The sequence below is a fragment of the Perissodus microlepis genome, chromosome 2 (genome assembly GCF_051167445.1).
Source record: "Perissodus microlepis isolate ML-2025 ecotype Zambia chromosome 2, ASM5116744v1, whole genome shotgun sequence".
In the NCBI taxonomy this organism is placed as follows: Eukaryota; Metazoa; Chordata; class Actinopteri; order Cichliformes; family Cichlidae; genus Perissodus; species Perissodus microlepis.
Window position 1 is genome coordinate 16,505,441 of NC_140462.1, and position 26,413 is coordinate 16,531,853.

A 26,413-nucleotide genomic window follows, 5' to 3' on the forward strand; every position below is an offset into this window, starting at 1 on the left:
TTAGTGTGTTTTCTCACTTAGTTGGACAGCAAATTAGTTGATCTAATTTCAAACTAGTTCTTTTTTAGTACATCCGCGCCTTGAGACATGCCGTGCTGCCTCTGAGGTTAGAGATCTGACATTCACCCCCTCGTTCCCACCCATGGCCCTCTCTGTATGTCATACGACTTAACGACAGATAAGGGAGTGAAAATGGGGACGTTCGCAGGTTTAACACTCAGATGAGTGCAGCATGGGGCCTGACAGCCTCACGGAAACATGGGAAGGTGTTTGTTCGTGTGAGCGTGCGTGTACACAAACAACCTCTTAAGACAGCCGCGTGTCCATGTTTTAAGTTTGTGTGTTTCTGTCTATGAATATCTGCATGAGTAAAAAGTGTCCAGAGGAGCCGTGAGAGTAAGTTATGGTGCGATGTCAGGTCTAATTAGCCAGCCCTGCCTAAGGCTAATTTATCACAGACCACTGGGAGGAGGAAATGGGGAAAAGACGCAGTGGGGGGATGAAAAGGCCACACGGGAAGCACTCACCACAATCGAAGCTTCATCTCTACAGTTCTACCCAGGTATGAGACAAGACTTTGATAAGGGCACACGCACCCCCTCGTGACCTTGCATCAACCTCCTCCTGTTCCTTTATGCCTCCCGCACTCAACACTTTCTTCAAGCATTTACATGAAGACTAAGCAAGAAAAAAATGTTAAGGTTAACTGAAAGCATCTTCTTACCTTGATGATGAAGTGGTTGTCACCGAGATATGTGATTAGAAAACGTAAGAAAAACAAATTCACATATTATTCAGTTGTTGAAGCTTTCATCAGGGTGGTTATTATTAGTGAACAGTATGGCTGATTGCTAACAGGTTAAGTACAATGCTTCATAATCAGACCCAGAAAAAGGTTTGAGTTCATTTAATTACAGTCACTCTGACAAAGGCTTGTTCTAAAAGCAACTAACCGAACAAAAGAGTTGTGCCTGTTTCATTCTGAACCAGAACTGAAGTAAAAGAGAGAAAAAAGAAGAAGAAGAAATAACAGCCAGCAGCTCAAAATTGAGATGTGTGTGCATTTTTGACTTGTGGGTTAAAATCTCAAATACTGCAGGCAAGAGCTCATTCTGCTATTGTATTCACTGGGAATACAAATAACACCTTTTTCTCTGACAGTTTTCATTTCATTCACCACCCAAGAATTGCCTGTTGGGTCAAGCAGTTCACTCTCAACGGTGCTCCACCTCCTCTACACCGAGTTGAAAAGATGTGTGGTGCATCCCTTTGCTTTGTACAAAAAATAAAATAAAATAAATAAAAACCTCTGATTCTGCCTGTTTTGTCATTTCTTGACATATCTGCTTTGGAGATTACAGGATTATAAAAAAACACTTCTCTATGTTTAGTCCTTCTTTGTGTGATAAAGAGGTAAACACAAAGGGAATGGGATATGAAAGCGATATACCAGAAACCACTAAATGAAATTTAATTTGCAACTGCAGTGCAGGGGACGGCCTTTAAATTTTACAGGACTCTGTGATAATAATAACACTGCTCTCTCCATTTGAGGCTGTCAGACAGACGTGTGGATGGAGCCACACAAATGTCGGTGCAACAAAGGTGTTCAGAGGTCGAAAATCACATGCGACGCGATAAAAGACAAAAGCTCTAATAGACATATTCCCAAATCGGAGTAGAACCCTACACTTGTTTATGGTAGTCTTATGTGCAATTTCCTAAGGATAGCACGTGCGTCTCATGTTGGTCTAAATAATGGCTAAACGTAAGGTAATATTTTTGAGAGAAATGTAACAACATTTTAGTTAACTGGAAACATACTTTTTAGGAGATTAGAGATAAGGGTTTTCCTCTTCAATGTGGTTGAAGAACACCTGTTTACAAGATCAAATTTAAAATTTAGATTTTCAATTAATCCATTTTGATGCTGCTGTTCACTTTGGAACAGTAATAAAGGGCAACTAAAAGGTTAACGTCACAGCTGTAGATAATGCAATATAGACTTTAAATAAGGTAAGGTCATAATGCCTATAGCTTTCCAGTGAATGAAGCCTTAGCTCGACCCTCCACTTAGTCGCTCTTTTCCTTTTTTCCAAAAATCGACAAGAGTCCTCGGTACAGTTTTTAAATATTTACTTACGAATGTCCAAACAGGTACACAGTAACTGAAGCCAGAGTGATAAAAACTTCAGTTCAGTTCAAAACAGACGCATTGAGATTGAGAGGTCAAAAATCCGTGTGGCTCCACCTTCCTCTCGCCTAACTTCCTGGCTCTGCCAGACTATCAAAATAAAAGTATACATTTTAAGCACAAGAAATCAAACTTATTCCATTATTCGTAATATGTCAATCTGTAAGTATTACTTCCAATATAATACAACACTAAGCAAGTGAGCCATAACTTTATAGTTTGAATCATATAAACGCCACAAACTGCATCTAGGCTCCTACAATGCCTTTTGTGCATACGTTAAAAAGTTATATGTTACTCAGATTATTACATAAGTTTAGAATGAAATGTTCTTTGTAATACGTCCGTCGTGGTTCCAAGTTTTTTTTTTCCTGTTTATCTATCCAGTTCTGAGTTATTATGATTGCCTTCTAGTTTACATTGTTTAGTCTTCTAGTCTTCTAGTGTTTATGCTTCCTGTTCTATTTTGATAGTCTCTTATCTCATGTGCATTATGTTCAGTTTTGCTTCCCTTGCCTCACTAGTTGGGTTCAGTTCACTGTGTTTCTCCCCAGGTGTCTCCATTCTGGCCTCATTTCCTCTTGAGTATTTAACCCCTCAGTTTGCTCGTGTTCTTGGTTGTGTTCTCCATCATAACTGCGTCCTCCTGGTTTCTTTTGTGAGCCATAGACTAGCTAGTGCCCGTTTTTTTGTTTTTGTTTTTTTAATTTATTTTTAATGCATCTCGAGAAATTTAAGCAATAAAGCTGTTACCATACCAAAGACATGCATGCTTGGTTTATTGATGGTTTTAAATGACCTGTATGTGAGCATGAATGATTGCTGTCTTTCTATTCAGGTTGTACGCTGCCCCTCCCCCAGCAGTCCAAAGATTCAATCATCTCTTCTCATTTTGTAAACCCTATTAACTTCTCACCTTCAACCTCTACTGAAGTGTTTATGACGTCATAGTGTCACACTGCAGATCATCCTAATCAGAGCTTCTACTAATAAAAAGCTTTAAAAACAGTGTTATCAGCAAACAGGAGAGATTCAGTCTGGAGACGAAAGGCAAACATGTCATTTACTCTTGAGCTTGTTGGGAAAAGCTGCATGAACTCCAAAAAAAAGATAAATTAGATGAACCAGATTAAGAATTTTCCATGACAACCTGAGAGCAAGAGGAAAGGTCTGCTCAAGTGTACTACATGAAATAATGAAATTAGCATTTTTCCATCTGAATCTGAATTGGAAAACTGGCTGGAGCCCATCAGTTATCAGCCCTCTGGCATCAGGTTTTCAAAAGAGATTTTTACAGGGTGATTCCAGTAAAATGCTACTGTTCCTGGAGGGATGCATAATTTCCTTCCACAAGTGCGCATAACTGCCACCCTTCATGACCTGTTCTTTTCTCGGGTTGTTTGAGCATCTGGTAGAGTCACAAAAGGTCAAAGGTTTTTTTTTTCCTTCTTTTTTTTACTCTGACCAGCAGAAAATTCAGTGTGAGTGATAAACAAAAATATATACCATATATAATATATATATATATTACTACTTATGCTCTTTGTGTTAATACTGAGGCATTATTTCCAGTAGGTGTATGAGACCATGAAAACTTTAAAAACTGAATACCAGCTACAGCATTGTTCTTCATTTGCTGCATTCATTTCCACAAAATCCTCCCTCCACCAGACTGTGAGATATGGATCCAAATATCCAAATAACAATTTCCATAATAATGAAAAGTGGCATTGTGTTTTTCAGCTGTTCTCTGAAGTGTAGAACTAATCCAAATGTAATTAAAAGTTTATAAATGTGTATGCTGAATGTAATAATAATAACTAACACGGTCAATGTGGAATTCCTTTTAATTTCACCTCCTGGGTGTCCTTATTTTGCACTTTATCTTTCACCTGGACCGCCTAAGGCTTCCCACGATGCACTTGAGTTTTCCCATGACAACATTTGCAAACTCCTAGCTGCATTTTAGACTAACGAGATGTAGCACACACAGTCCCACAGGCAGAACTAAACACGTCTCATCTCCCAAGAAGCATAATTCCAGGGTTGTCCCTCTGTCTTTTCTTTGTATCCTTTTCTTTTTGTTCCCTCTCTACAGATGAAAAACTAACCCTTACTCAAAATGATGAAAAAAAGACACTAGCCTGATTCTTTGAATTTCCTCTCAGAATCATATTAAAGAGCTAGAATGAAACAAGCCTCACCAAATCTCTTGTGTTTTGAATAACGGCATGAAAGAGTACAGGGATAAGGACTGTCAGTCTGAATTCCAGAGATAAGTTTTGATGTTAAGGCTGTATCTATGGAAGACGAAATCAGGCTCTGGAGTACACAGCAAACACAAGTCTGGCATTCAGAATAATAGCAGTCAAGACAGCCTTAGATAAACAGTCAGTTCCAATGGAGGTCAGTGTCCTTCTAGCTCAGCACCTGCTTCAGTCTGTCATCTATCCATCTATCTGCAGCCCTGCACTACTCAGCTGATTAAACACTGCTGATTGATCTTTGCAGCAATCTAAAGTTCGTGTCTTTTATTCTTCAGGCTCATTTGCATATAGACTGAGCTCTAAGAACAAATGACTCTTTGAAGCACTCGCTTAGTTCCGCCAATCTATTAGACAGCGAGTTGAAACTTTGAATACTTTATCTTAACCTTAACTTAGTAACTGGGCTGAAATAACACTACTGTCTAACAAGAAGAAGCTCCTGGGCCAGGTCTAACTGTGCACAAATCTCATAGTTTGCAGGGGTACTCAAGTTCCTCATACAAGGCAAGATGAGGCACATATGCACCACATTTATTTGCATAAGACTTGGCAACTAGAAAGTTACGGGTATGAATTTAATTAAATGACAGGTAAAAGTCAAACAACAGAAAGAAGACTGATGGGAATGTTTAAATGTTGCTTTTTAATTAAAAGTTAAAAAGATTAATAGGTCAGTCCTGTGTGACATTTTCTGAACATTTATTCTGGATCTGTGCAGCATTGTAGCTAAAAGCCACTATCTTGTGTCTGTATTTGATTGGAAGGATGGTATTTAGACTTATGGTAGTCAACCTCTGTGGGCTGATGCTGCAGTGGAAGGTAAGAGATGGATTTTTGTATCAGTTTACTAATGAAAACAGTGTTTCGAATTAAATCTTCTGAAAGACTTGGACTACAAGGTGTTCAGAAATTAGTCTCATAAATAAAACGTTTGCTTTTTTTTTTTTTTTGATGAGTTGCGTTAGAATTTTAAAAAACTTTAAAAAACTGGAGCAAAGCTTGTGACACCACATTAACTTAAAGACAAATCCAAGGATGCCTTTTTGTCCTCGGTTCTTCTCTGCCACTCTTTGCTGGTTCATTTCTTTTCAGGTGATGAACTAGGTTGACTTTGTGGTTACACAGTGTGACAGTTTTCAAATGCAGCCATTTGTGTTCTTGTAGAGGGTTAGGTGAGAGGATCAATACCACATATCTGTCTGTCAAGTGCCAAGGTACCGCCAAGAGGTGTTAGCGATTAAGCTAAAAAAAAAAAAACAACACCTTTAGTGCCTCTACTGAGCATTTATAAGAAGTAGACAGGTATTTTAAGGACAATCGACTGTCTTTCACACAAGAATGTTTGGTACTCTGCAACAGTCATTTCTGTATATTTTAAAAGGAAAATGGGAAATAGGCAAAGTGCTGACATGCACAAACATGCTTGGGGAAACAGTATATTAGTTTCTGTTGAAATTTGACAGTCGATATTTGGTATGACCCCCTTTATTCTTCAGCACAACCTGAACTCTCTTAGACAAGCTTTCCTGTCATTTCTTTTAGTCTTCAAAAACTGTTTGTCGGGCTTCTTGAAGGACATTCACAACTCTTATTTGGATGTTGGCCTCCTTTTCTTTCATTCTCTTCCAAGATGATTATTCCGCAACGCTTAAAAATGTTGACAGTCTGGATTTTCAGAGGCCAGCTGATGATTGATAGTGTTTGTGATAGTGGTGTGCTTTTATTGCATTGGCATTGTGTTTGGGATGTTTGTCATGCTAAAAATTGTATATAAAGAGCTGAAGATACTTCTGTGCATTCATAATTCAGTCAATTCTGACAACATCTCCAACAGCCCCAAACCACAGCAGAGCCTCCAGTGTGTTTTACAGATTGCTGTAGGCACTCACAGTTGACCCTCTCTCCTGACCTCTTCTGTAAATATTAATGACGATTCGAAGAAAAGATTCAAAATTTGGAATCATCACTCATTAAGATCTCTCGACAAATTTTCAGCTAACAGCTCTTTGGGACTTACCTTGTTGGTGCAAAAATGCTGTTTTTTCCTCAGGATAAACAGCAAAGAAATAGGAAAAAATGTTATGTTTTTGACACAATGCCCAAATATATGAGTTAAAGGTGTGTCTTTGCTAAGTTTTCTGTTATGTGTAGCCTCAACACTGGTTCATCCCTGGAGTTAGATGCCTTTTTAGTGACCTACTGCTACTGCTTTCTTTATATTTTAAAAAATTACAATAAAAGTCTGTCTCCTTGGAAGCAAAATATAAAGACATTAGATTTGGCTCAAGATATTTGAACAGTGTTGTGTAAACTGAGCAGCTCTAGGAATGCTTTTAAAACAACTTAGCACTAACAAATAGCTACATTATCTAATTATAAATAGGCTTTACATAGGACACAGCATGCTGCTATTCTCCTCCAACTGAAAAATAAGCATGCTCTCATTATTCAATACCCTACAGAAAATGCCTTTAAATACCTTGTCTTTTTTTTTTTCATTATTCTTGTATGTGACTCATAACACTGGAGTAGTTTTTTCTTTTGGAAATTATTCTCTAGTCCAAAACTTCGAAACTTCTTTCATAGCGTGCATTCTTCAAATCCAATTTCATCCAGAAGTGTAACCAAGGCATTTTCTATGATAAGCCAAGGCTTAAAAGAAAACACACACACACACACACACATCTTTCTCGCTGAGGTGGCTACATAATTACCAGAGACTGTGGAGTGTTTTTCGATCGCTCCATGTAATTTCAATCAGTGATGACAAATTGTTGCAGATTAATACGTTAATCACTCCAGCAAGTAAAAAGCAGTCTGTGGGGAGTTTGTTTAGACCGCAGACAAATATTTGAAAATTGGAAATTAGCTTGCAGATATTTCTTCCAATGTCAGCGGTCTCGAACTTAAAGATAGTGAATATATTTTGAATATTTAATAATAGATTCTGCAGACTACATCTCTGGAGGAGTAATCTTCTGTAAGTTTATCTAGAGTTTAATTTAAGTTGTCCAGCAAACGTTCTTTGTTCATTCTGCCTCTTCATGTTGGAATTAGTTCTGGGATGAAAATTTTGTTCAACTTTCAGACTTGAAAGACTACAAAGTAATCAGAATCTCCCTAAAGCCCAGAATATTTTGGCAGTGATGTGTTGGATCTTTACAGAGATTCCACATTTTAAATAAGTGGCAATCTAACATAACTAATTCACACAGAAGAAGATGACAATCTGAAGGCAATGAAGTCTGGCAACCATTCCTGGACAGCAACTGTAAACCACGACCCTTACCTCCTCATTCTTCTTCTGTAATGTTATTTACATCTGAATCCACCAGCGTATGCACGTTTTTTTCTATGTTTTGGCCACTGCAGGTATGAACAGCGAAGCTCAAGCTCAAAAGAGTTATTCTTACTCTGTTGCACATTTAATTATTTCAGCTTTTGTTTCTGGTGCATGGCTGTCTCTGGCTCTCCCTGGCCAGTCTCACTCACCTGATTTCCACCCACCTGCTCATCTGTTCCTCATTCCCCAATCACCCCTTCAGTATTTATACCACCCATTTCCACCTGCTCCCTGCCACATCGCCACACTGTCAGTGACGCCAGCTTGTCATAACGCTCTAGCCTTCCTGCCTGTAACCAGTTCCTGTTCCCACCTTTTTGCTGTCGTCCTTCCTGTGTTATGACCTAGCTGTCTCCCTCACCACACAAAGTTCCTTTTTTGCTCCTTTGAGCTGGTTTCTCACTTGTCTATTTGAACTGTCATTAAACAAAAAAAGTCCACCTACTTCATTTTTCTCCACAAGTGCAGTTAAGTTCTCTATTCTCCTTTACTGACACGTGGGGCAATTTCTAAGAAATCCTGTTTTGTCATTTTAGTAGAGCTTAAAGCTCAGACTGCTAACCATAAGCTTTGGCCATTGTGAACATGAGAAGAGGTCGGGCAGGGACGTAAATTCGACTGTTGCTGACAACAAAATACATGATACTTGTGAATTCACAAACAATCACACCAGAATTTAATCTTTCTATTGATTTATGCTGCACACTGTGTTCACCACCATCTTCAGCTCCTACACACTTGTAACTGCATTACACAGAATATAAAGCTTGGTGACTGGAGCATTGGGAGGCATACTTAGTAGCTTCAAAGAAGCAGATAACGCAGTGCTAAATATCTTTTGCACTGATGATTACCCAAGTGACTTTCAGGTTTAACTGAGAGTCATATAACATATCTATGGAGAAACTTTACTTACACAGTTGGAATAAGTATATTTTTTCATATTTTAGCCATAGTTTTAAAATAAAGTACCCTATCGTACCCTTAGAGGTACACTTGTTCCTTGGAGATCCTACTTGACAGATGAGCCTTACTTCTACCCTTATGGTTTACCCAACGGTAAGTGGTCCTGAACCTGTGACAACAATTATCTACATTAATCATTGAGTGCTGATTATTTATATATTAAAAAAAAAAAATCATAGACTTGGAAATGGGCTACGATATGCTTTTCCCACCTTACTCTCCAGCTACATCTGCACCTACTGTATGTCCACCAGGCAATGGAAGAACAAAGACAGGTTCAAAACCAGAACCTTCCTGCTGTGAGACAACAGAACTATTCACTGAAAACTCTGAAAATGGTGCACATGTGCACCTTTTTTACCTGGAAACACAAGTTTGTGCAAGTTTGGCCCACAAAGAAGCTACAAAATTAGCTTGAGTTACAATAATTAAAACTAAGAGATATGTGAGGGACTGGTAAGATATGAGGACACGGTGGGGATTTTGAGAAAAGTGGGTTTTATTTACCCAAAGATGCAAAAATATACAAAAAAAAAAAAAGAACAATACACGACTTTGATCAGAAGCCAAATAGCAACTTAACAGAACTCCAAGCTAACTGCTGAACAACATAAAACTGATCTAACACACAAGAAACAAAGGTGACTTTAAATACTGGTTGATCAGACCAGGTTGAAAAAAGAAAAAAAACTGTTAAATAGTTACTTCAAATTAACAATACTCAACACAAGACTAAGCAACTACGCAACTCATAAGTCAAAGAAAATATACAACAAACTGCGCATGGTATTGACCAATCAGCACTTTCGGTATATAGCACATCGTTGTTCTTCATGACTCCAGCAGCCCTGAGCAGGCACATGGACCCGCCCAGCACTGGTAAAGAAAAAAAGCCAAAGAATGACCCAATAAAATCAGAGGACAGTAAAAGCTCAAAACATAGGTTCACTAAAATTTGCATTTTGGGTGTTCAAATGCATCAGCAATACATGCATGTCTCCAGACTCCTGGTTGGTAAGCAGAAAATATGCTTCACCGTGAGAAATAAGAATGTACTGCTTTGATGACTGAGTGGGTGTATGAAGTGTTTAGCGAACATCCTGCTCCAACTAATCTGTGATGCAGAAAGCCAAACGAAGCCAACCAGAGTCACACCACGGCAAAACACCGGCAAAGGATCCGCCAGCTGGATGTTTACTGATCAGAACGACATATTGTATCTGGTGGGGTAAAGAGCGGTTTTAATGCTACCAAACAATATATACTGCCAAGCCCCTGTGGCTTGGCAGTTCACGTCCATTGGTTTTAGCATGACTCACTGCTTCCTTGCTAACAGTGAGCATCAACGGGAGACTGAATCTAAAAATAAAGAGGCACTATCAGCATTTCCTCTCATTCTATACATCTTGCCCTGGTACTGAACCAGTCAATCTGGGGTTAAAATAAAAATAAGGTAGTAGGAGTGCATGCTAATTTCAGAGACATAGTCACGAAATAATTTTGGTGCAAATTTGGTGACGTGAACAAGGATGTCTGGAGTATATGTCAGCATTTAATATGATAAGACGAGAGGCTTGTGCTGGCACATGGAAAGGTCAACATGATTGGAGGAAATTTGAAAGGTCAAGCCAGTAAAATGATCAGATATCCAAATTACTGTAGTTTAGTCAAAGTTTGTTCCACAGCTCCTGGATCTTGAAGAAAAAAGCACAAAAGGGGAAAAAAGCTTTAAAAGACTAGCTACCTTCAGTTCAATGCCCTGCTGCCTTGTGCCAAAAAAGCAGGGTTTGTCATGAAGAAGAATTTTCTGCCCGGGCAAAGAGTTCTGCAGCTTTGCAAGATTTCTCTGCCTATTGGATTGTTTTGCATACAAATGAGAGTGAACTCTTAACACTGCAGTTTCCATAGGAACTATGTGATACAGCTATCAGCACATAAGACAGATTGGTGAGACATTTTTAAGTGCATGAGAAAGAGTACTGATGTTCAAAACAGAACCAAAAAAGGCAAACAAAATGATTTGGGAACTGATTAAGAAGGATTATAAACCATTTTATGAAACATGTTGAAAAATCTTGAAATTTTGCCATAATGCAGTATAAATATCACAAAAATAAACACTGCCTAAGGCAAGGTGCCTAATCTGAGATGGAAAACCTTTTCCGAAAACAGAACTGCAAAAGCAAAAGAAGCTGCTGGATTTGGCGAGGGGAGAAAATCCACAACAGGCGTTTAATTGACTTAACTTTTAATTATGAACATTCGCACTCAAGACATATTCTGTGTTTTAGATAAGCTCAACTCTTCCGTGTTTTTTTGTTTGTTTGTTTTGTTTTTGTTATTTTGCATGCACAAATATATATCTATTTTACCATTTGTCATATGTAAAATTCAATGTTCATCCATGCTGGTGACATAACTTTAGGAACAGCCCACCATTGTAGTCTTAACCAACATATCTCAACAAGTCTTACAGAGATCAATATTGCAGTCCTTTATGGTTCCCAAAGGCTATGCCATATAATGGTATGGTGCCAGGCACGAAAGGATATCCTTTTTCCAATGATGTATCCAATCTACAGTAGACAGTGTTGGGAAGGTTACTTTTAAAATGTATTCCATTACAGAATACAGAATACATGCCCCAAAATGTATTCTGTAACGTATTCCGTTACGTTACTCAATGACAGTAACGTATTCTGAATACTTTGGAATACTTAATATATTATCATGCTTTTTACAACAACGTGAATGTACTATTGCTGTGTGATTTATTACTATTACTGAAGGTCCGCGACTCCGAACTGTAGTAAAGGGACCTCTGACTAATACGGCGGGGTCCCTGTCGGCTCGTAGCCGAAAAATAGCTTTACTTTGTTGTGTGGGTCAACTTTTCTTGCGAGAGACAGAGAGAGGCGTTGAAAGACTGCTCCAACGGAACTTATTGTTTTCGGAGGAAAACACGAACACAGTGTACAGTCGAGTCTTAATAGCTTACTTACAACTGGGCTCGTCAGGCTCTCTTCTTGGCTACAGTGGTTATTATTATATTTACATGCTTCCAGCTCCCGTTTTTGCTCGATGACAACTCGTACCTTTCCACTCCCCTTTTTCTCCCTCCTCGCGCTCACAGACCCATAACGTGTATGGCAGTCCATTCTCCCTGCAACACGGACTACACTGCCCATGATGCTACATTCTTTAGAGCTATGCTTGTAGCATTCTGCCTGTTAGCTTAGCACAACAACAACAACAACGAAAAGGCGCTCTCTCACCCAGGAAACACACAGTCGCAGAGAGAGCGAGAGCGTCGCCCTGTAACCATGGCAACCGTAACGCTGCCGCCTGGAACAACAGAACGTAGCTGTCAAACAAAACCCAAACAGTCCTGACCCGCGACAAAATGAAACAGGAAAGTACCGCAGTGTAATCCATTTATTTCAACAAAGTAACTGTATTCTGAATACCACCTTTTTAAACGGTAACTGTAACGGAATACAGTTACTCATATTTTGTATTTTAAATACGTAACGGCGGTACATGTATTCCGTTACTCCCCAACACTGACAGTAGAACCAGTTCAATGCTCTTCTATCAAAAAAAGGAAATTTCCCACAGTGATGACATGGCACAACTTGTTGGAGCCAAAGTTAAAGCCACTGATGAGAGAGAGGGTACTGCAAGAAAAACACAAAAGATGTGCAGATGCAGTGTTGGGAAGGTTACTTTTAAAATGTATTCCATTACAGAATACAGAATACATGCCCTAAAATGTATTCTGTAACGTATTCCGTTACGTTACTCAATGAGAGTAACGTATTCTGAATACTTTGGATTACTTAACATATTATCATGCATTTTACAACTACGTGAATGTACTATTGCTGTGTGATTTATTACTATTACTGAAGGTCCGCGGCTCCGAACCGTAGTAAAGGACCTCTGACTAATACGGTTCCGTGTGGGGCCGAAAACTAGCTTTACTTTGTTGTGTGGGTCAACTTTGCTTGCGAGAGACAGAGAGAGGCGTTGAAAGGCTGCTCCAACGGAACTTATTGTTTCGGAGGAAAACACCAACACAGGGTACAGTCGAGTTTTAATAGCTTACTTACAGCTGGGCTCTTCGGGCACTCTTCTTGGCTGCAGTGGTTATTATTATATTTACATGCTTCCAGCTCCCGTTTTTGCTCGATGACAACTGGTACTTTTCGACTCTCCTTTTTCTCCCTCCTCGCGCTCACAGACACATAACGTGTATGGCAGTCCATTCTCCCTGCAGCACGGACTACACTGCCCATGAAGCTACATTCTGCATTCTGCCTATTAGCTTAGCACAACAACAACAACAAAAAGGCGCTCTCTCACCGAGGAAACACGCAGAGAGAGAGCGTCACCCTGTAACCATGGCAACCGTAACGCTGCCGCCTGGAACAACAGAACATAGCTGTCAAACAAAACCCAAACAGTCCTGACCCGCGACAATATGAAACAGGAAAGTGCCGCCGTGTAATCCATTTATTTCAACAAAGTAACTGTATTCTAAATACCACCTTTTTAAACGGTACCTGTAACGGAATACAGTTACTCATATTTTGTATTTTAAATACGTAACGGCGGTACATGTATTCCGTTACTCCCCAACACTGTGCAGATGCATGCAGTACTTCCTACGGAAATTATGCCAACTGCTAGCATCATTGTGCAACTTTCATTATTACCTGAAATGTGGGCTGGTTATCAAAAAGCCACAGAGGAAGAACTGTATTAATGTAAAAGTGGTATATAATGTTATTTTTGTCCAGTTCTGCATGCATATTTATGTCCTCATGATGAATTCTTAGAACAACTTGTTCTTTAGTTCCACCATCAGGTCTAATATTTGAACAACCTCCAGTAAAACTAATAAAATCCCAGCTCACCACAGCTGTAGCCTACTTATATTAGTACACCAGATTCTAATGGTAAACACGAACACTATAACTTTTCTTCAAAGCAGTTTCTTTACTTTCTTCTTTTTTGCTTTATGTGTGTTGAAAAATGTAATTTCAGTTGAACATAGAACTGAACATATGCAGTCGCTTAGGCCCAATATAGAACTGCGCTGTCTTTATATACCTGCCATCCCTTCCTGAAGCCTCACCCTGAAGACAGCCCATGTAATGATATCTGTCACTACAGGAGCGAGCACTCCTGAGCAACACCAAATAAAAGCAGACAGAATTAATTGCAGCTCGCTGTAGTGACCTTTTCTGTTTGATAAATCATAAAGCCTAAGAGACTGCCATTAGTCTTATAGAGGGAAAATACGCAGGTTTGAGAAATGATCTCAAATTCTCAGGATCCAAAGCGGTATCGACCGGCCACTCTGTGCTTGAAGCACACGTACAGAACACACCCACGCTTGCATGCAAAATTTGTAGTACCCTATCCTACTCACTTGAAATGGAATAGAGACACTGGTGCTTTATTGTCTGAGAAGAAGTCAAATTCCTGTTTCATCATTTAGTAAAGGGAAGCATTCCCAAGGCGCTCAATTAAACTTCAACAGCAGGAGCCACACTAGTCTCTGGACTGTGCATAATGTAGACAGTCATTAGGTTATTTTCTGATCCATTTTAAGAGGAAACCACATTTCATTGGCTTTTCGAGACACAGAGGCTTTTGAACTTCCCGAACTCTTCCGACTTTTTTTTTTTTTTTTAATCTGTAGCTTTTAAATAAAAATTTCAAAAATGGGAGACGAGTCAGAGCCAAGACAACACTTTTAACTAATCAGGTAAGCACAGTTTTAGAGAAGAGTAATTATTTTCAAGGTGAAACACGAGTTTAAAGAGTCAAGGGTGATTTCTGGGGGATTTCATCATGTTCACAAAGTAGTTTTTGCTCTATTATCTATTACCTTCTGTACAATATGAATCTGTATTGTATAAAATCTGAGCAGCCGTGTCGCTCCATCAAAGCTCAGCTCTGCACAGATTCATAGCACTGTCATTATATTCAAACAGAACGTACACGCAATGTGTTTTTTTTCCTCCAAATGCACACACTGATCCATGATGAAGGAGCCACCATACAGCTGAGCGTGTCTGCATCGGCCTTTGGTGTCTTGAAAAAATGATTAATTATCTCAGCGGAGTGTTAGAGTAAACATAAAAACTTGTACATACATACATACAATAATAAACAAACAGGTGGAACTCAGCACAAAAACAGAAGGCTGTCTGCTGGTGGGGTGGAAGTGAAAAGACTACAAAAGAGAAAAGTATGGATTTTTGGGTTATGCAATCGTTTACCTCTTTGAGGGGAAATCTGCGCCGAGGTAATGTGAAAATAGGCTCAACTTGTACATGTACCACACTGGTAATTTTAAACTGTATTGCCTACCGAGGCTTTATCGATGACATCAACCGCTTTGACTTTTCATTTTGGGATTTATTTTGATTTTATTCTGAAGGGAAGGGGTATCACGATCACCTTTATTTCACTTTAACTCACCTGGATCTTCTTTTTCTTTGTTAATGACTGATTTTAAATAAATAAATCAGTCTCACGAGTTTCACGTGAACATTTCTGGGCTCTTTTTTTTCCGTTACAACCAGGCCTCACTCTTTGAAAACCTTTACGACTAGCATAATTACAATTTGCACATACTAAAAATGATTCCCTCAGTTTGTCCAGTTACACCATGCGGTTTGTCTTTCGGCCTCATTACACTGATGAGTTTCCACCAGCAAATGAAAATGACGGTAAAGTTCTCAGATGCGTTGCTGCTCAATTTCCATTTCAGCAGTCAGAATGAACTAGTGATCACATTCGGCAGAATGCACTGCTTTACTGTGTGTGACTCACCTCTGCGTTAAATGCTCCTCATGACGCAGAGCAGACAACTAAGAAACCTTAGACATTTCATTTTAATGATATTTAAACATCAATGCAACACAATCAAATGAGCGATTCCTGCGTGTACTTGAGGAGACCCTGTAGCTGATTGAAAAGGAGAGAGCATCACTTCTAAGGGGGGGGGGGGGTTCTTTATCAGCTTGGCCCACATGATTAACAAAAGTCTTCAGCCACATTTTTATTTCTTTATATTTTGTTTCTAAAGAGCCAGACTTTCTGGTGCTTTTTTTTTTAAACGGTCTTGAGCAACAGACTTTATGAAGGGTTTCAAAGCTTTTCTTTGACAAAATGAATATTTTGCTACAGTCTTTGTACCTGACCATTTTCAGAGGAATGTGTTTTTCGTTTTGTTTAGCCACTTAACATTAATCTATAAATGATTCAAGCATAAAAAAGACACCGAACTCCAGGGCTGAACCAGTGCTGCGTCTATACATAACTTAGCAAAGAAACAATTTTAAATTGTATCTGCAGGCACTTTGTAACTAGCAGCCTGCTGCAAAAACACATCATTTGTTCCCATTTTTTAAATCTGAATCTATTAAAGATATCAAAGATAACATATAAATATAGCATAAAATAGGATTGTTGCACCAACAAGGTGATTCCCAAAGTGCTATTAGCCAAAAACTTTCCATGTTTCAGAATGGTGTGCAGTGTCTCCTTAAAAATAAATACTGAGAAAAAAGTGTCAGGCCTGAAAAAGCATCTACGTAGATGAAAGGTATATTGAAACAGTCGTCATTTGAGTCTTCGTTAGAGCCAGTGGTGATGGGGATCTTTTCTAAATTGTTGAAATTATGAACAAAGAAAAGTATTGTCAGATGTCGATCTACCATCTGGAAAGGTTCTTATTGCCAACAGCTTAATTTTTCAGCATGACGATGATCCCAATCGAAGAGCCAGTGCAGTAAAAGCATGCCTGCTACACTATCAGTCATAGACTGACCTCGCCAGAGCCCAGACTATTGAAGCAGTGTGGGATCATCTTTACAGAGAATGGAACAAAAAGCAGCCAACATCCAAAGAAGAGCTTTGAAAGTCCTTCAAGAAACCTGGAGCACTATTATTTAAAGACTACTTAAAGAAATTACAGTAAAGCTTGCCGAAGACAGTTCAGACTGTGTTAAAGAATAAAGGTGTTCATACCGAATATTCAATTTCAAGCTCAAGTTAATTGTAAAAAATAATTGCATTCTTTGCTTTATTTCCATGCATGTTTGCATATGTTACAGTAAATTGCTGCAGGTATTTCCAATTTTCTTGCGAAATAAGAAGAAATGAAGGGCGACTCAAGACTTTTTGCACAGTAATTATGTGATGGAGGAGAGTAAAAATGTTGTCACAACAAAGTGATAAAAAAAAAAACATTTAAACAGAGGTTTACTGAAAGAAATAAAGAAATATATTCCCTGTAATACTTTACCGATAAATATAAATTCACAGATTAAAACAAAATAAAATAAAGGTCAAACCTTTGGAAAAAAACGCCTCATAATGTTTAATTTCTTCAGACTGTGATCTCGTTCGGTATATTGAACATAATCTACCTGAGAACAATACATAGAAAACATGCAGTGAAAAGACAGAGTGGAAGAACTGAATAAGAATCATCTCTAGCACTACGTTTTCCCTCCTTTTCACAGCCTGAAGGTTAGACTAAGGAGGGGAACATCATGAGTCATTTCGAATGAGTTCACCACCTTGTGTATGGTAAAGAGGGTTTTCAAATTGCCATAAATATGCCATTATGTCTGCGAAATGACATGAAATGACTGTCACCCAGCTCAGTCAATCCTATTTCCTGAATCTAAAAATAAGGGATAAAAAAAAAAAAAATACCAGACCTGATTGAGGTGTAGGCCAGGGGCCTGTTTCACAAACAAACTACTCACATGCAAATTATAAATGGCATCCAGTTTCACTGACAAATTGCAGATAAATCTGCCTCCAGTGCTGTTGCATGAGTCACAAGTATTATGTTTCTTTTGATGAGTGAAAAGTGCCAAAATTAACACAGGAGAAGATGATCTATTTCTGCAAGTCACAGTGTGCGTGTTTCAAATTTGATGTAGTGGCCGTCAGTGCCAGAATACCCAACACACACCCATAATGTCATCCCCATTCATGTCCTCCGTGAATGTTCTGGAGTGAGCTGAGGGAAGCCAACATGGGTTGCAGGAGAGAATAAAGCCCAAAAGAGGGTCACACTGCCAAGCACCGATCAGAACATCAGAACTTGTCGGCTCCAATTAAAAGCACATAAGCAGAATATGAAGTGTGACCAGACGAGTGGCGGCGCCACGTTACCCTAACCAGAGCTGACACAAGAGTGATCACTCCACCTGAGAATAAAAATTTACTGGAAACTGTAAGGAAGCACATAAGTTATTTAACACAGCTTGGAAAAGAAGCTGCAAGTGGCGAAGCACACTCTGCAGCAGCCACAAGAAGTATGTTGCACTCAGTGCAGGAGCCATTAACTCCAATTAGAGGGTAGCAGCTGGAGGAGACTGCTGAAGTTATGTTATTGACCAAAGTGTCTACTACAGTCTGAAGATCCATCCTGAAGAGATGTTATTTCAGTCTTTTTGAAAAAGATTAGATGGAGCTTTGCATTTAAATGATACACTTTAGCAGGAAAAGATCATTAAATCATTGGAGTTGTCGCCGGGCAACAAACAACAAACTCCTGCCCTGCACGCTGACAAGTGCATATAAAAAGCGAGATAACCAAAGCCAGCATCTCAGGTGGAAAGGCTGAAAAGATTAAGATGTCACCTTCGCATTTTGAACTCTCCCAAAACTGTTTAATTATCTTTTAACAATGTGGATTTTTCACTGTAAATTTACCATGAAATGTATTAAACGCAAGTCTGAAGCTAGTGAGCGAGGCGACTCTAAAGCTGTGCGTTGAATAGAGATTCCCAGCATCCTCTCAATAATGATGCTGACACACGACACGACACACAGGCGGAATCGTTTTTGTAATATGACGTATTATTATTTGTTTAATTCCCACATAACATTTTCTGACTATGCAAGCTTTGCTGGTTTTAATACTTTATTTCCTAGTCGGTCTGTCTGTGTGGAGCCTAAATCTTAAATTGCGTGCGCTTGTATAGTGTCTTTAAACCTCAACTAGGTACTACAAGGCGCTTTACAGTTTGTTTTGCAGTCACCTATTCACAAACTCCTGCAAAAAAACTCCTCGCTACATAATTGAGCTCCTCATAAGAGACGACTCGGGGCTTCGGGTGTGCAAACTAGCTGTACAGCTGAGAGAACTGCATCATTTATATCATGTCATACACTCAGTTCTGGCAGCTGTGCCATGCAGAGTGCCACTGGGAGCAACTTGGAAGCAACTTGGGTTGTGTGTACCCAAAGGAATTTTGGCACAAGCCTGCATAGCAGACAGGCAGCCTCACCAGGTAACAGTGGACACCTATTGTAGAAGGAATTACCACAAGGGTAGTTCTGAGTATGTTTTCAGGGGTTTGTACCATCTGCCTGTGATATTTCCTGTGCAGTAGAGCTATAACCATGCAAGCTGCAGGCACAAAACATGTTTGCAGCTGACATCAAAATGCAACTGCAACATAAGCTCTAGTTTAGTTTGCAGTAATTTGGTCGTAAAGTAAAATAACTGAAAATTATTTTCGATATAATTTCCTTTAAAAAAAAAAAAAAGCCAATCAAGTTTCAAGGAAAAACACCACTACACAGCACATACTGTATATACTAGAGTTAGAGTAACTAGATGTATCATCTGAGAACCACAGATGTCTGCATTCAATTTTGTGCCAATCCATCAAGCACATTTTACGATATCTCACAGGGTGTGTGACAAATTTAACCTGCAGCGTAACTGGATAATAAGTCAGAGATTCTCGATTCCAAATTTCATTCAATACATCCAGAATGTGTCAAGATATTTCAGACTATAACAAAGTGACTGAGTTACACTGCTGCCCCTGCAGCCTTGCCACCAGGAGGGCATAAACCAGAATACCACAGAGAGAAATTTATCAGCTCGCACAATATTGCACCTATGCAAATTGAAAAATCCGGCACAACATTCTCTGCAAATTAAATGAAGCAACTGGTCGGCCATTCCCTCCCTCACCCATCGTGCCATATTACAGATGACTTGCCACACAGGGCCTGGCTGTGAGCTGGCCCTCAAAGCAGCTCCAAGAGCAAGGCCTGCAGTGGCGGGCAGTAAATAACCAGCATAAACGTGTCGTGGGAGACACCCCGCAGACACCAACCCATTTAATGTTAATAGGAAAGCATCGGTTACCAGATTCTAAATAATAGCTCGCAGTCACCATGGCCAAGGATAGTTACCACAGGCGCAGGAATTTATGGAGTCAGCAAATTGCTTTTCTATCCCCATTCTTCCCCTATTTGTCCGTTTTGCCATCTCTCAGCGCAGGACGGGGATGATGGAGCAGTGCAGGGAGATGACGGGACTGCTGCAGCCTGCCTGACTGAGCACACCTGTCCTACGGCCACATTGCTCGGGATGATGATGCTCCTAGGTGTACAACAGCTATCATTCCATCTGGGTCTCAGGAGGGACAGCCACTTGACAGGCTGCTGAGATATTTTTATTCCAGCAGGGCCTGAGGTGTTTCAATGTGACTGCTGGCACTTTTATTTCTTGGACAAGAATTGTGTATACACACTGCTCAATTTGAATATGCTTGGCATTGTTATATGAGCCCAATAAATGTCATTTTCAACTGTTTATTGAAGGTTTTAAAGACTGATGATGGATCTGTCTGTTATTTCGCAATTTTCTACCTAATTAAATGTCTGAAAAATAGAATTACACCTGTTTCTTTGTTTTTACTTTACAGTGTCACAAAAAAAGAAGCGATGTGGTGCCAATAGACTATTTTCAGTTCCTTTACTGTCAACAAATATCATACAAACATCAGAGGCAAAAACATGTCAGTCTGTCTCTTAATACTTTCTGACTTCTCCACCCTGTCTTTGGCATCCTGCTGTCTTTGAGATCTTAACACCTGCTGAAAATCCTTTTTTCTTACCTTGTTGCAGTGAGATTCAATACTTTGTGAAATCACTGTCGGGTGCATTTAAGCAGCGTTCACATGTGCATATTGTGCTAAAACAAATGGTGGATGTGCCTGACATTTAGGGGGTAACTTTGCCTCTGTCACAACAAGGATGGTTGCTCACCATAATAATCAACTTCTCCTTCATTTTGACAGTAAAGGACAAAGGCTCAGTCACCCAAAAATTGATTGTGCGACAACCTCGACCTCTGATTTATGAATTATTATTTTAAATCTGGAAGGTTTTGGCTGGACTCTGAATGTAAGTAGTCATTGTAACTGCATATCTGCAGTTTTTGCCAATTATTACATTAGTACAAAAAGATGTCATGTAATTGCAAAATGACATCAAACTTATCACCATTTCATCGTCGCCTAGACGTACCAAAGTTACTTTGAAGATTCCAACTGACTGCAAGCGGTTGCAGATCTGGTCTCCCCTTTTCAAAGAAACCAAGGCTGCAAATTCATTGCCCACGGTCACAGAAATTTTGGTCATGCTGTGGTCTCCAACCACTAAGGAAGTTTAGCACGGCATTCAAAGTATTCAGTCAAAAACAATGATCAATGATTAATTAACTTAACACTCAATAGACAAGAGCCTGGCAACTATTGCAAGTCTATGACTAAGACTCGGCTACACAGACAGTTATTGTTGTTAGGATCAGTTCAGTGTTGGATTTGCATTTTCATTGTAGGAATGTACTACAATTTCACTGCACTTAATTTTAACAGTGCTGTCAGCTAACAAAGCTGCCCTAAACAAGAAGACACAGAAGTGGCGATCAAGGTTCCACTTCTTACTGATGTATATTCGCCTTCTTCTTCTTCTATACTGTCACAGATGACATCTCGTCCAGTCAGATAGTCTCACATGTTCTCCGCATGCAAATGAAAACCTTAAATTGAAAAAAGATGACACAAAATTGAATTTACAAACTACAAACTGAGTGGATTTTTGTTGTTTAGTCAAAGCTGTTTTTCAAGCTGTGCAAGAAGGAGTAGTATGAAATGGTTTCATCTGACTGGAGGAAAATGAGCCCTTGTGTCTGCAGCTATGGTATCTGTGTGCAGATTCCAATGGGATTACAGTACATTATTGCTAATTATACTTATGTAAAGATGAAAGGCAGCCCACATTAATGTCACTTTAAATACTGAAAAATTAAGTCACAAAAGTGCCATTGCTAAAGATATTCAGTCTGGCAGCATGGAAAACAAATCACTGAGGTCCTCATCTTCCCCACTGGAGAGCAAGGTGATATCAATAAGGTCAGAAATATGGTCAGTGCTAATAAATATCACAAAAGCACTCTGTCCAATTCAACTCCACGAGGTACTATTGAGGTCTCAACCTGTAAATTCATCTCAATGTTCCTCTTTGTAGAAAGAAAATACGAGACCAGACTGATTATTCATGATTACAGCATCTGAATCTGACCTACAGTCACTTGTTCATTGTAAACAAAGAAAAATCTTCTGGATAAGAATATGCAATGTCACTACAGCACTTGGTAGGTTGCTAATTCTTAACGCTCTGCTAGAGTTACTGGAGACCCGGGGCAGACTTTAACAGAGGATGACATTTTCAGATCACTCTCCTGAATTAAAAAAGGAGAGAGAATAAAAAAACACGCCCGAGACAATCTTTAACACAGTTTGCTCGCTACATAACATTATAAATAATGCAAGCCCGAAATGCATTCTTAGGATTCATGAGAGGAGATTTAAACAAACCATGAAAGGCATCAGCTTTCCACTTTGATTTTGGATTAACCTTGCACCCTCCCAAAACTGAAAAGTTGTACAAATCAGAAGGAAAAAAAATGCTAATTCCCAGCCAGTGCTACTGAGCATGGATGCATGGAAATAAAAGAATTTACAACCTTTTACAATTTATCCATCACATGCTGTTGAGAGTGTCAAACCTGTTAATGTAGACTTCTAAAAAGGAAGAAAGTCAAATGTCTCAAAAAAATTCCCTAAAAGTAATGAAAATTGTTTCTGTTTGATATCTAAAAACGAATGCATAAATGGTTCTAAATGCTACTAAAAACATCCCTAATGGATTAACAACTGTAACAGTTGTGATTCACTGATTGAATAAGATAGCTTTCCAAGGGACTGTACAGCCAAGCGGTTGTAAATGTGGCCAAACCAATTGTTTGACATGAATTCAAATCCACATATTTGCATGCAACATGATGGCTGGTGTCAGGGAAGAGGTACTTCAGAAGTACTTCAGCTGACAGGGCTGCGAGTGCGTAGCAGACATAAAAGGTTGGGAACCCCAACCTTTACATTATCTGACACGAGCGGCAGTGGCACCGTCCTCTCCAGAATGAATAAATGACATTAAAACAGGAAGATGCTGAATGATTTCATCTATATTCCGCTGAAAACAGCTTGAGGGAGAGTGTTGAAAATGCATAACATGAAACATGACCAGCAGGCATGTAGAAGAAGAAAGGCGCTGAAAATAGAACACGCTCATAGTCCTTTTAGAGTCTTTCACAATTATAGTTCATCACTGCGTAGACCCTTAAGAGTTCTGCCAAATCTGACTACAAAAGAGAAGCACACGATATGTGAGCTGCTAGGGCATATGCTACCATTATTAAACCCGCTACATGGATTTATTTTTTAATATTACAGATGTTTTGCAGCTGTGCTCAAGATCACAAGCTGTGCAATCCTGTCATCAAATCAAATTGGATTTCGAGAAAGAAAAAAAAATCTGATGGGCTTCTGATAGCCTTTGGGCTTGGAGGAAAATGCTCTTTCAGTGTAAGTACAGGAAGGTTACTGACCATAAAAATGCTCCGAGTGAATGCAGATTGATATAGCTGGAAGGTCCTGCAGAATGACAACATTAAAGCCATTTTAAGATGAAATTCCTTTTTGAGATAGGATGTCACTCCAAGCCCTTTTGGGAGAGAAATACTGTGCAGCTCTTTTTCTTTACCAGCAAAATAAACCATTTAAAGGTCAGAGAGACATTCAGTTTCAACCTGGACTGGGCCATGAATAAGTGTTACCGGGCTTTATGATCACAGATGAAAGGAAAAGAATAAAAGAAAATATCACCGGCCTTGTAAGAATGAGGGAGAGCAAGGCTTTTGATGTTGAAAACCAAGATTATTTTTTTTCTATTTAACTGATTCTTAGAATAGCCATCACAGCCAGAATGTGGACACGGGAGCAGTGATAATATGACAGATTTTTGAGGCAATGCTTAAAAGAACCAGTCAGTAATAATGCAGAATATCCATAAATGAAAACTAAAATTGAGGCCAAAATATGCCAAACGTGTCATAAAATCTAAAAAATAAACTTTAGCGTAGTTTGTGTTGACACCTGTCAGTCAGCTCGGGAGTAAGAGCGGGTTCAGATGTCATTTAGTTAGTGGGGATTTCATTTGGTTGACATTTGGGTTTAAATATAGGCTGCTGCTGCTGTCACGTCCACGGAAGCGCACAGGATTACCTTCCTCTCCCCCAAATATATTCCCTAAATTATCCCACACTGTGTTGCATTCTGGGGCCCTGAAAGGAGTCTCGGGGCTTAAGACGCACACCGTGTAATTGTAACCATAATTACTCGCGACATCCAGAGTTCAAATCCGGCTCAACACCTCAGCCTGCCATCACACGTCAGTCTCCACCCATACAAACTGATGAGGCAGAAAAGCCCTATAAATTTTTCTTTCTTTCTTTTTCCCTGCAGAAAGCGACACTCGAGAGGCAACTTGCAGGGGAAGAGGAGAGGGATCTGACAGGCTCTTTTCCTGTGAGCTCCACAAAACAAGCGCTGAGCGCACACTTAATCACCGTCTTTGAAATTACTTCCTTTCCTTCGCAGTTAATGAATTGATAAAAAAAAATGTGGTCTGTGCACAGCCTAATTCATTCATTCATTCAAAAGAAGAAGAGGCGAGAAAAGTCAAAAGAACAGTAGAGGTTGCCTAAACGCCCGACACCTTTTGATCTGGCAGCTCCACCGGTCAGAAGAGCGCGTACACTGTGCATACACAGGTTGTAGCCCTGAAGCTCATCCGGCAAACCTCATCCATCACAGAGATGTCTGGTTTTAAAAATAAATCTGGCAGACTGCGACCAGGACGATGGCCAGTACTCAACTGCAGCAGCACAGCCAGTTTCCATCTCAACACGCACAAGAGTAACCCAAAGGCAATTTAAGAAGCCAGTTACTGTCAACACCGCGTTCCTCTGTTTGCTCTGAATGTGAGGGTAACCGGTTGAACACATTTCCTGCAGTAATCACTTAAGAAGAAGAAGAAGAACCCTTGAACAACAATCTTACCTTTCTCTCCCTGGAGCGAGGATTTGGCTCAGCTTGGACTGACACGGCTCAGCTGCTGGCGAAGAAGACGCTGAAATAAATGAGCTACTCCGGTGGATGCAGCCGCGACATGAGCTGAAGAAAGTGAGGAGAGCAGCAGCGCAGAAGATTTGAAACGGCGGAGCAGCGCAGCGCTGTACCGGCGGCGGAGTCTGTGCCTCTGACGCTGACATCAGAGGGCTGCTTTAAGGTGGCTCCGCTCGTTCACATCAGCGACACTGCACACACAGGGAGGCTTCCAGGCGCCCGGTTTAACTATCGCAGTAAAGATTATAAGCTGCGAATAAAATGAAACTGTAATAGAAAACTTGCGTTGTTGGAGCTGGGGTGGGGGATCGGTGGGAGCTGAATGGGAGCCGTCCAAAGAGAGCTCAGGAAGTCATTTAGCTCAAGGTTGAGAGAGAGCGCGCACAGCTCCGCAACTCTTCATCATTTTACAGCAAACCCAAAACTTCAGTCAAGCCTGGAAGATGTGAAACAAAATTCTGACTTTCGTTTTTTTCTTCCAACCCAGTTCTGGGTTGTTATGTCAGCCACAAAATATAAGCAAACAATGAGCATAAACCTTTCTGTTATAGGTGCATAAGTACGGAAGGGATGGCGCACTTCGAACATAAATGGAGAACTACTACGCTCATTTCCAGCCTTATATTTTATTCTTGGAAACCAACAGATTAGCTTTGCATGATCAACAGTTCACAATAATCTCTAGTCACCCTTTAAACCAACTTTTCTCTGATTGGCTGCCCCTGTCAAACAGAAGATTTGAACAGCAGGTGGGCGGGGCTTCTGTAGTTGGAGTTTGCTGTGTGCCTGAGAGGGTCACATTAAATATATCCCCACTTGGATGCCGGTTTAGCTCATTTGGTAGAGCAGGTGACCCATATGGCAAAGGCTAATTCGGACACCTGGTTTGAATTTACCTTGCTTGATCCTTTGCCCAGATTTTCTATGTTATTGCAATAAAGGCCAAGAATCTACCTTAAAAAGGATATTCCTCTCTAAACATTCTGTAGAACAAACCATAGATAAACTTAGCATTTAGGGATTACTTTCATATAAACTGACCTTATCATTCAAAACTTTGGCCATGTTTATATCAGTGTCTGGTCTGTAAAGGTACAAGAAAAAAATGAAAGAAAATATAAAGCATTACAGATTTAAAAAGCCAAAAATGACTGGAGTACTGGACAGCGCAACACACTGCACCATGCACAGGACTCCAAGGATGCAACCACGGGGTTTGAGTCAGTGAGTTTTCATTTCCTCAACAAATGATGAAATTAATAATTTG

General features: G+C 39.7%; 1 protein-coding gene across 5 annotated transcripts in view; it reads right to left on the bottom strand.

The window, feature by feature from the left end:
- The window catches only part of drp2 (dystrophin related protein 2), a 190,699-nt gene extending 165,140 nt beyond the window's left edge, over positions 1 to 25,559 (bottom strand). For 2 of the 5 annotated variants that reach the window (XM_084950497.1, XM_084950489.1), the window contains exon 1: positions 25,081 to 25,551. The gene's annotated coding sequence lies outside the window, so the exon portion shown is untranslated. Of the gene's footprint in view, positions 1 to 25,080 lie in introns of all 5 variants that reach the window. The other 3 variants (XM_084950478.1, XM_084950508.1, XM_084950517.1) reach the window with 3 other exon arrangements.
- Between the last annotated feature and the right edge of the window lie 854 nt (positions 25,560 to 26,413).